Source organism: Amblyomma maculatum, chromosome 8 (genome assembly GCF_055883805.1).
Source record: "Amblyomma maculatum isolate TAMU_Amacu chromosome 8, ASM5588380v1, whole genome shotgun sequence".
Lineage (NCBI taxonomy): Eukaryota > Metazoa > Arthropoda > Arachnida > Ixodida > Ixodidae > Amblyomma > Amblyomma maculatum.
In genome coordinates, this window is record NC_139351.1 from 82,871,933 (window position 1) to 82,883,989 (window position 12,057).

Below are 12,057 nucleotides of genomic sequence, written 5' to 3' on the forward strand. Positions count from 1 at the left end.
ACAAGAGCCTACAGTTTCGGAAAGTGATTTCTTTGCGAGTTATACGTCACAGCAGAAGACTTCCGCCCTTACCTATTACGTGCTATGTCCGTAGCCACTTCATATTTACATCTATTGCCGATTACGGGAGAGGTAGTAATTTTTGTGTTCGTTTTTGCTACATCTTATTAATTGTTAAAATTTAGGCAGTTTCATATACGATGTGAAGCATTTGCGTGTACAGAGCAATCAGTATATAATAATGTAACTTAAAAATGCGTGTGAGCCTATGCAGCGATGAGTTATTAAATTTCAATTGAGGAATGCCGCCAACGGTATTAAAATACAAGCGAATGGAGCGAGAATTTATTTTCTGCCGTGATTATTGTTAATTTCGAGACGACCTCTTTTTACCGTATTTAAAAGCCTCCAATAGTTCTTATATCTGTTCCAGGTATCATAATCGCGGATCACTGGGCGCGATGAAAAGCGCGGCATGTTGCATGTTTCAGCTACTTCTTGCTGCATTTTTGGCGTAAGTACTATGCTGCTGGGTTCACATAAGAAGCAGTCTAAAAAAATATCTGTTCGTCATTTGTGAGTTATAGTATGACTTTTCATGGAAAAAACCTTGATGGGAAAAACTTCTATTCAATGTTTGGTAGCGAAATTTGTTTTAGCTTGCGGGCCTGCATCTTTATTATGTGGGTGATATAATCCATACGAACGTTTCAAAAATATATAGGGACTTCCTAATATGTTAAGAACATATATTATACCGGATCAATTTTACTTTATAGCGTATACAGCTCATTCGGTCCAAAAGCTGTAGCCGGCACCGTAGCCTAGTGTTGATAAAAACGTGTCGGAAAAATTATGCGCCGCATTTAGCATCAAAACTCGGAGGTGGCCGATCATTGTGTAGTTTCGAATCAAGTTGGAATCACACTATTTCGCTTTCCATTTTGGAGGTGCTGGAGGCTATAGTTTATTACACGGGTTTGAACCGCTGGAATATAGACCGCCAATTAATGCCGTTCACTTTAAATCTACGTTACTGCCTAGGAATGAGAAAGACGATCCGGTCTTTTTCTCCGACACCAAACCAAGTCAAAATGCTTAACACTTTGCCAAACCCTGTGCAAGTTTCGGAATCCCAAACATTTGCGAAATGAAAAGGTGGTGTTAAAGTAGCTACCACGTCTACTTTTACGGGGAAGTTTGAGCGTCATCCAAATTTTTTAACGTTTCCCAATTATTATCCTACTATCTTCTAGAAATATCATGGTAAAGTTTGGGGGGAAGGCATCATTTTAATGATAAACTCGTAGAATTAGAGCTTAAGTAAAGGGCCATACTCAATGTTTTTGATTTAGATTTCTGTGGATATAATATATTACCACAATTAAGTCTGCCGATATCAAAGCTGAGCAGGGTTTTTATTTTTATTATTCGGTAACCTCATTCGAAAGACTGAACGTCGAAAATATGCATTTGAAAGCTCTTTCAGTTGGCTTTTCTAATGGCTTATTCGCAAAATAGAGTCGATATGCGAGGTATAACTCAAAAAGCTTAATTAATTGCCTCTAGATTTTCAAATGCATAAATAGTGTTTGCAAATGATGCATAATGTATGCGAGGGTACCGGTTTTAATTGTGCAGTGCGAGAAATCCAACTCAAGAAAATTTCAAATGCACATATTCAGCATTCCATAATTTGACTTACACTGCCGATTACTAGAGTTACTAGAGTTGCAGTGTCTCAACTTTGATTTTGAGGGCATTCAATTTCGCGATAAATGTTTCCCCTGAAAAACAAATTAACACTGCATTTTAGTTACAAAAATTTCATAATAACTGACAATTACTATGTACATACTGTCTGCCTTGCTAGAGGATCAACTTCACATAGCCCACTGACATACCCGTCTGAATTTAAAAAATAAAAATCAGCAAATTGTTAAAAAAAATGTCTCCCAGGGCAGACTCCGTACGGAAAACACACGGAGATCAGCATATTTTCTGTCGGATAAAAAATTATCATTTCTATAATTTTATGCGCACGGTTGTTACGAAACGTCTCTGTAAGAAACCAGAAGCATGAAAGTAATGACTAGTCTCCACCTGGAAGGAACTTGTAATCTACGAAGCTGACATTTTAGAAAATAAACGTGACGCTTGAATACCAAAAAGTCAAGGGGAGGGGGGACACTTTCTGTTAATGTAAAAGCTAATATCCTGTTTTTTTTTTTTTTATTTTCTCTTAACTCAACGCTGAATTAGGCTTACGACGCTTTTGAGCCCTCCGATGGATGTACCACACGTAGTCGTTGCAGAGAGCAGGAAAGTGAATTTTCGATGACTTGTCGTACAGGTGCCGATATAACGATCGTATTGAGTAGGGAAATGGCTTTTCGAAGTTTCACATTTATGGCTCACTGAGGGACCTGCTCTCTCGCTGTTGGCCGAGGCCCCGCTTAGGCTGCGCCGTGGACTGTGCAAACCGTACAACCCGTCGAATCAACCCTTACGAAGACAGCTGATGAGCGCTTCCGCAGTGTAACATGACATTCAGCTTCCCTTGCCAGGCCGTTACATGGTGTAAGGTGAGACTAGCAAGTATGTGAGAAGCGGGCTTGACGATATATTTGGAATCGAAAAGCTTTTCTTGTCCACCAGGTAGGTCACACAGTCCATTGGCAGTTAGTCATTGTGACAGTTATGAATACACCCCATCACTGCCCAACAGCCCCGCTGCGGTGGCGCTATAGTTAGTGCCCTTAACTGCTTTGCCAAAGGATGCGGGATCGAATCACGGCAGCTCCGCACGCTTTTCGATGAAGGTGAAAAGCAAGGTGCCCATGTGCTGTGCGACGTCAAAGATCCCCAGGTGGTCCAAAATTCAGGAGCCCTCCACTGCGTCTCCCACAGCCTGAGTCGCTTTGGGATGTTAAACCCCATAATCTAAACCAAACCTTGCTTGTCACTTTACCATGTTACTAAAAAGAATGGCGTCATGGCTGCGCAGCCATTCCATCAAGTGATGTCCCAAAAAGCCTTCGCGAAGGTAGCTCGAAACATGTCACAGCTGCAGCCGCATCTTTGGCAGTAAGCACATGACGCTGGCGTCATTTCGGCGTCACTCACACAATCTTGCTGAGGAAACGGTTAAGAGTCGACGCCGAAAAGCAAACCGGAATATCCTAATATACGATTTTCTAATCATGTCCCATAGCTTAGTCGCGGCTATGACGTAAAATTGTACTGTGTGCTTTTTGGCTACCCCTCTTTTGTTTGTATGGTATTTGCTCAAAAAGGACGAAATTCTTGATGAAAAAATTCATTCAGATGTGTGCTCAGGGGCGCAGAGTTTACAGCTGGGTCTCCAAGTGCCGGCTCTGTTCATTGCGATATGAGGTAGGCCTTCTTTAAGCCCATATTTAAGCCATCACTGTCCAAACTTTCTGGAGCCGTTTGGGAATATTATTTTCTACTGGGGCTGGACAAGACCACGAAGGTCACAAGGTGAGGAGGGCACCGGCTCCTGTCTGTGGGTGGGTCTCAACATGCTGGAGATGTTCGCAAAGGTTTTTTTTTGTGTGACTTGAATTGGTTTTTGGGCGAAAAGAATTTCAGCCGTGCAGCGAGAGCAGGTATGGCGCAGTTGTACGTTTATGAGCGTATCGAGTTCTGTATTGAAACGCTTTTTACAGAAAGAGGACGCAGTTCGCATCATTTTCGCTGAGTGCATTCAACCATCCCTACCACCAGCAGCACCACCACCTGTAACACCACCATAATAACTAAGAGCAGTGCATTCAGAACACTTTTCACGCCAACATACGCATGATTCGAGGCACGGGTATTAGCTCCGTAGAAGGAATTTACTGATTACCGTCACTGGAACGGTGCAGTCACAAATTCAGCGACATGGAGAAAACAATAAAAAAAAAAAACTATTGACTAATGACGGCTTACTTCCGCTTAGCACTGTATGTAAGTACCAGAATTTCTAAAGAACTAATTCTGACAGTGAATTATCAATTCATGTATTACCAAATTATTATTTTAATTACGGATGAGCTTTTTCTTAAATCTCCTTAAAGGGCAACTCCTGTGGTTTCTCATCATTTTAAGTTTTTTACTGCGTTACATTCCTAGGAGTGTCCTGGCTTGAACACAAAAATCAGTTTCCTAAATTCCAAGTACAACTATATTTAAAAAAAGAAAATAAACAAATCGAGACCGAAATTTCCTTTATGCAAAAAACGACATTCTAGTTGACGAAATGGTGACGTCACATGCAGTACTGAAACAACACCTGCACGCGCATTAGATGGTGGAAACAAAGTACGAAAATCACGATGCACTATAAACTGTTTGATGTAGCTTAACACAGGTCTAAAAATACAAAACTCGCGCATGTAGTGCACAGTAACGCGGGTGTAATAATTTGTGATTCCGCAAACGCAGTGTTGCCCACAGAAATCGCCTCCGCGGAAAGTGTACAGTTTAAAACAGTGCCGCGCGTGAATGAGCTGTCGTACAGCGCCCGAAGTTGGTGGAATGCGTCAAGGTGGAGAGGAACACCAACAGTACAATTTTTGCCAGAATATTCAAATGTGGAAAGCATCTGAAGTTGCCCATTATAATGTTTTCATGACACGTCTGGAAACAAACCAGCATAGAGTCATATAGAGGGAAAACTAGGATCACAGTCTATGCAAGGGTTTGACAGAGAACTTCACACAATACAGGAACGGCGAGAAAACGATGATTCGTATTTGGCTTAGCCAATGTTAGCCTGAAAACATGGATTCTGAATCGGAATCATTAGCGGTTACACGATTCGCTCCTCTGTGCGCAGAGATAACCTAATTTAGGCACATTCTGCGCATATATGTCAATTTCCACAGTATTTATTCGATGTTTTCCTCTCGAACAGTTCCATTGTTAGGCCTGAATGTCCATTCCGGGAAGAAAAATATTCAACCCAATTAAGCGGTCTTATCTTGCCGACATTCTTGGGCCTCAGTATGATCGCAGAAGTTGTGCGCCACCACCTTTCCATGTATCCAATATTAGGAAACTCGGTACAATTACATTAAGCTCTGCAGTAAGCAGTGAAATTTGAAGCAACTTGTTCCTTCTGTGCTACCAAAAGTGTTCACTGTACCTGCAATGGTTGCAATGCTGATTTTAATACTGAGGAAATTTTATATTTTCATAATTTTAATCGTTACATAAATAAATAAAAGCATTTCTCTCACGCTTTTCTTGGTATCGCTGACTCTTGGATTCTTTTAGTTGTGTATCCTAACTAGCCGCTCATTTCTCTTCAATTTTCTGCTTAATAACTTGCGAGGGCCTGTGTGCTGGCAGTCTTGGAGCCATAGGTAGCGCAAGCGCATTCTCGCACAGTTCCTGTTTTCCCTGTCGATCTCGTTTTGTGTGACACTGGAGGTGACACAGGACTTTACACATCTATCGCTATGAGTGAGGGTGGCGCTGCTGAACACTCTCAACTTTAGTTTACAGTCTACAATAATTCTCAAGAAAGAAGAAAGGTTGAGAGCTATTACTCTAGCTCACTTGGTAAGAACACCGGACACGACGTTCGGCGGTCGTCGGCGCGGACCTCAACAGCGGATGATGTATTTTCTTTTATTTACTGTTTAGTTATATGTATTTCTCGCAGGAAATAATTTCAGTACTAATTCAAGGCCACAGAAGAAGTTAAAAATAAATAAATAAACAAAATACTTGCCCATGCTTTTTTGGCTTCTCTTACTCTTGGATTGTTTAAGTTGTGTATCCTAACGAGCCCTTAATATTGTCTGCTTTTGTGTGCTTACTGGAAGCCTACGAAACCAAATAGAGCGTTTACCTAAACAATGGGGTAAAACCTAGGGGCATATCATCTTTGTTGCACTATATTCCGTTCTCGTATGATGAAAGCTATTTCATGGATGACTATGCAAAAATGCAGAAAAACTTGCGAGAAGCACGAACCCCGTGTCGATGTTATTGACGACAGGATGCATGAAGCACCATGCAAGATTAAGAATTACCTACATATTATTTCAGAAATTGGCGCACCACCTAAATTTCGAGATTTTCTCGCGCTCCCAGATGCTTTTACAGACGAGCGACAAGTTGCGTAGAAGGATACTTCCGCCTGGTGATTGGGCGCCGGGACGGAATGTGTGTGCAGTGACGGGCTTGCTATTCACCAGGTTTGGAAACTAGGTCGCATACGAGTGAAGACAGACAAACTTTGCTATCTCGCGGCCTTTCGTCTTAAGAGGGCTCCGACTGCTTTCCGCGCAAGTTCATTCATTGCGTCGAGAAGAACTGTAGATGGAGTGACGAGGGCTAAAGCCAAAGGAGATATGAATTAACAATAAGCCGTCTGCAAAAATAATAACTAGTGTTATTCTTAACGTGGTAGCGTTATAGTCTTCGTTCACTGGAAAATCCGGCGTCGGCGGCGTCGTTGGCAGTGTCGCAGTTGACACTGTGAGCGAAAAATTTAGTTGTGGTTTAACTCTGGTTAACGCTAGTTGAATTGCGATAGCAACTGCGGTAGCTTTGTTTGCCTGCTACATTATTCCCCTATCACGTCCTGTCAGTGTAAGGTGCTATATTATTGGGGACACTTAAGCTCATCCTTTAAGAGTATGACGCGAGAGCGCAAGCTACCAGCTCACATATAAATGAGAAGGGTTCAGTGCTGCTGAACCGAATGTGGAGCGAAAGCATTAGCTGCCGGTGACCGAGCGGTCTTCGTATTCTTCTTCGCCGTCTTCTTCGTCTTCTTCTTCTTCTCCTTCTGCTTCTTGTTTTTCTTCTTCGTCTTCTTCGTCATCTTAATCTTCTTCGTCTTAGTCTTCTTCTTCGTCATCTTCTTCGTTTTCGTCTTCTTCTTAGTCTTAATTTTCGTCTTCGCCTGCTTCGTGGCTGTTCAAGGTCAAATGTGGCCCTTGCCGGGACTACGTGACGGGCCGGAAACTGGCGTAGTATTTCTATTGCAATAAAATCGCGAGCATGGCGGTGGCAGGAGGTAGCTGGCCACTGACATGGCCGACCATTGACTGTACTTAGCGTTGCCTGCCTGACATTGCTTTTGGCAGGAGCTGCCAACTAGGGCACGTCCTTTTGTGTGGGAGAGAGATACCAAAATCAGTCTGTCAGAACCCATTCACGTTACCACTAGGCAACGCAGGCACGTTGATACGGCTTGGTTAAAGCGGGTCTTTATACGTGGGCTCGTAGCCTATACGCTAACATGTCATACTCTAAATGTGAAGCTTAAGTGTCCCCCATCATTCTTTACACTTCATTCTGGTAATTTTCTTCAAAACATTTCCCCACGCCTCTTTTAAATTAGCCCTACTCTAAGGGATCACGTTGACTGTTCTGTTCATTACAGTTATTACACGAAGCCAGTAATAATGACACTTATCTCTTGTACTCTTTTTTTACTACACAGCACAAGCCTGTTGCACCTTCAACGTGTAAACGCAAAAGAGTGCAAGACAACTGTAAGCTTTTTTTTATCCAGTTTTCTTCTAGTGGTTTATAGCTTACATAGTTGGTCATTATGAAAAAGTCGCTATTTTGTCAATGTAAAATTTGTTAAACGTAAAGTAAGGTTTTGAATGCTACATGGTTAAAGGCTCCACTCGATAGAAAATCTGGTTTTGTCGGCGTTGTGAACAAAAAATTGCGTTAATGGTTTAGGCTGGTGCTAACTGGCTCTTGACTTGGCGAAGCACAGTTCTTGTGTGACGTAACGAGACCGTATGGTATCAGAAAGTTGGGAGGCGCAACGATTTGTGTAGCTAATTTTATGTGGGAAGGGGAAAGGAGAATAAACTTTCAAAGTCTCGTGGATGCCGAACCAGCTGGTTACATCAAGGCTAAGCAGGCTAACTTGTATGGCATAGTTAAAGAAGGGCGTTATAGCTGCGTAGGTCGCTTACGACCGGCAGCTGGATAACGTAATAGTTTAGGACGGCATGATAGTAAGAATATGTGGTGCATTAGAGGCACTGGTTACGTGACTGGGAATTAAGGGAACTGAAACTGCATGTACGCGAAAGGGGAACCGCAAGTTGAGCCATAGACCGGAGCCGTTAACAAAATCCCGTCTTAACCTTACAGGCGGAGTTTAAATGTCTCCCATTATTTTAGTTCGCTTTGCTGTATTGCATATTTATATTTTCAAGCCGACTGTGCCTCTCATTAAAAAAAAGTAGTAAAAAAAGCAATTAATTTCAGAGCTGTACACGAAGTTGAGCATTATTCAAGAGAGCCAATATGTAGAGCCGCATTTCATGATTTAAAACTTCGGATGTGAAGGTGGTTCCTTTAAGTTGTGCCTTGTTTTTAGGAACAAATCTTTTCAACCGAATAAAGCAGGTCTCACCAATGTTTTGTTAAAACTGACGTAACATAATATTCCTGCCGTACACTCTCTGAATTGTCCTTTATAATGCACGGGAAGAAATACAATGCCTCTTTTTAAGCAAAATTAGTAATTTTAGTTCCCACAAAAATGATGCCTTTGTTATTCAAATGTCCAACATTTTATGCAAATGAACCTTAATGGGGAAGAAAAAGGAAGAAAAGCTAATGCCACGCACTTTTTCATTTTATTTTATTGATTTAATTTACGCTTTAACGCACCAAATCAACCATGGCAATGAGAGAGGGCCGCAGTGAATGGTTACACTAATTTGACCTCCTCAATATCTTCAACGTGGACTCACAACGCACCGCACACAGGCGCCTAGCGTTTCGCCTGCATAGAAACGCAGGCGCCATGGTCGGGTCTGAGCCCGGGTCTCTCACATTAGTAGTCGGGCTCCCTAACCACTCAGCCATCGCGCTTTGTCTAACTAAATTGGCTGCGGTGGTTCAAGCAGGCTATTGGTAAATGCTAGAGCTCTTTCTCATAGACAAATAACATTTGTTGAGGTCTAAAATACAAGCCTTGATTGCAGTGAAAATGGAAATATTTTTGCAAGCTGCTCTACGTTGCTATAAGAAACTGAATGAATTGTTTCTGAGCCCCTGATAGAACTTAAAAGAAGCAATAATTAAGATTATTGTATAAACAATCTAAAAAAAAATTTAGCGCAAATGAAAAATGTTGAAGAGCGTACCATACAAGAGCAATGTATCAAACTTTCATTTAGGCCCGGTGCCCTGTTTAGTTTTAGTTTTTGGGTCAAATTACCTGAAACGTTCTCTAAATGATTTTGCTGAATAAGAGGGACCTGCAACTCCTGAATATCTGTCTTGACCTCTTTGCCTGAATGATTTGAGTTCTGCTGTTAATGGGTTTGGGCACACAGTGAAACTTCACTTGAACAAACTTAAAGGGAAATTAGGAAAGAGTGTGTTAAAATGAAAGGTAGCTGAACCGAAATAAGTGTGTGGAAGCCTGCTTCTTTTAGCTACGAGAAACATCGGGTGTTGAAAGCATATCTCAACCAATTAATTTCTCTGTGCTCTCATGTGCAAGGCAAGAGTGCAGTAATGTTTTGCAGTACATTTGAACATAGCACTGCAGTGGTCTTGAACTTGGTCGCCGTATTCATCCTCTCGTGAACTTTGCCGGCCCAATGGTCCGCGGGGCAGTAAATACCTTCATATTGTACAAGACGATCATGATTATTTAGCACGCATACTTATACCTTTATTGGAACTAGAAGGCATAGTAGGGCTGAAACTTTGATTATGAATGGACGTGGCTGTGAAGTTAAATAACCATGCCAGCTATGGATTCGGCTGGTTACGAGCTTATTTAGAGAGCCAATTCAGTTCAAAGCTAAATGACGGTCACTTCATCACGTGGTTATGAAGCGTGGTTCTCAGCGTAAAACTATGCAGCAAAAGGGCGGGTTTTGCTGTATGATCTGGGAGACACAGGATGACGCCGCAGAAAATGTTCGTTGAGCTGAAATAAGCAATACTCTGAATTTTGTTAAAACGGAAGGCGTTTGCATAGCGTTGAATGGAGTTTCAACGAGCGATTTAAGAAAGTTCGTACAACTGACTATACTTAATGTAAATGGTGTCCGTTCAAGTGCTATTCTACTGTAGTGGAAAAGCTTATTCTTGTGCGTTTCTTACAGCCAGCTTGTAGAGCGCGTTGCTTCAGCAACCACTCAATCTGCTTTTCAGTGATCATACCAAAAATATGTAAAAAGGTAAATTAAACAAAAATCAGGAACATGCAGGCAGTGATAAACGACTTCCTCTTTATTGTTATGATGCGTATTCGACGCTAAGTCAGGCCCAATAAAAATCTCCCCTAGAAAAATTATTAAAACATTTCTTATGCATAGTTCGTAATGTGCTGATAGATTTTGTCACTCTTTTTGAAGGAATGCCGCCAAGGAGGTGACTGCGCCAATTGCACTTCTGCGAAAAATTCTGAGAATCGTCACACCAACCAGTCGTCAAGTGCAAATGAACAGCTGTCACGTGTTTCGAACGCCGATGGAAGTCTAGCAAATCATTCAAACTTAGTTTCTGATGCAAGTGAAACACGAAGATCATTATCAGGGCTCGGGAAAACAGCTCCTGATGGAAGCAACCAAAATCAGCGAAGTCTGGTCTCTCAGGGGGACGGTACGCAAGGAACATACAATGGGGCAGTTGGAGGTCCTGCAGCCTCGAACGGACTCGGCAGAGCAAGTGGGAGGGGAGCGTTTGGTGGATTTGAAGGAGCGCATGGCGCAGGAGCAGTGGGTGGCCTTGCAGGTATAAAAGCGACAGGAGGAATGGGAGGAGCTGCGGGTGATACGGGAAGTGGGATGGGATCAATCAAAGAAGCGTTACTGAGTGGCTTGGCAGGAGTGGCAATGGGAAGCATGGGAATGCATAAAAGGGGAATGGGCATGGGTGGCACGGGATTGGGAATGCATCCAACGGCCATGGGAAGCAGGGGTTTGGGAATGAATCCAATGGGAATGGGAGTAGGAGGGATGGGCATAGGTGGGATGGGTATCGGAAGAATGAATATGGGCGGATATGGGATGGGAGGCGCGGGAGTGGCTGGGATGGCGGGATATGGAATTGCAGGATATGGTATGGGAGGCACGGGAATGGGCGGTATGGCTGGGACTGGAATGACTGGAATGCGCGCGGTAATGCAAGGTGCAGGAATTGGAGTTACGGGTACTAGAAACCAAGGATTTGAAAATGCACCAGGAACGCCATCTACCCCAGTGCCATCATTAACTGCATCTTCCAGACCTTCTTCGCATCAAGGTGCACTTGGGCTTCCTCTTGGATTCCCTGGACAAAATGGAAGTCATGCGGTTTATTCTGTGCTCTCACGTCCTGCAAGGCAGCAGTCTTTAGGCGCGATAGCGCCCGTGATTCCGACATCTGGACGCTTGTCGACTGGAAGCACGATATCAACCGCGGCCTCTCGATTGGGACGTCGTCCATCAGGCAGTGGGAAGGCTCCTTTGCTTCCAGCACGTAAAAGCACGACGCTTGGAAGTGTGAACTTGAATGCGCCCCCGCAACGCCCTATTCAATCTGCTGCAGCCAGCGGACCTTTAAGAAATTCAAGACATGGACTGACAGTGCCGAAAATTAGTGTATCTATTCGGATCCGACCAAGTATAGGCTGACCATGTGTCTAATACTAAGTAAAAGTGTCTCCTAGCGTAAAAATAACAGTCCTTCAATAAAATATTGCTCCTTTTTAAATAAATGCATCTCACAGTGAAAAATAGGAATAGCCGGCGAAGGCTAACTCACTGAGGGCTTATTGCATTGTGATGTCCTCGTGAATTCCTCGATACGCCAGCATTATCTGACCTGTAAAATTTACTTTACATGCTTCAAAGTGGGCGCAAAAAAAACGAAATAACAAGAGGAACACACCCAAAACAGAAACGCGCAGAACGCTCCTATTAATGCCCCATGTACAAGATATGAAGTTGACAGTAACGAGTTATGCTAGGTGCTAGTGCAAATTAAGAGCGCGCATATTTGCCCCATTATAGTGGTAATCTAGGTTCCCGGCGCTATATTTCTCGTTATGCGGTG

At 42.8% G+C, this 12,057-nt stretch overlaps 1 long non-coding RNA gene across 1 annotated transcript; it reads left to right on the top strand.

Annotated features, from left to right (window-relative positions):
* The first annotated feature begins 113 nt into the window (after positions 1–113).
* Positions 114–11,700, top strand: LOC146181651 (uncharacterized). Its single transcript, XR_014700248.1, has 4 exons — positions 114–132; positions 434–514; positions 7,472–7,523; positions 10,377–11,700. It is a non-coding gene; the product is annotated as an uncharacterized LOC146181651 (long non-coding RNA).
* The last annotated feature ends 357 nt before the right edge of the window (positions 11,701–12,057 follow it).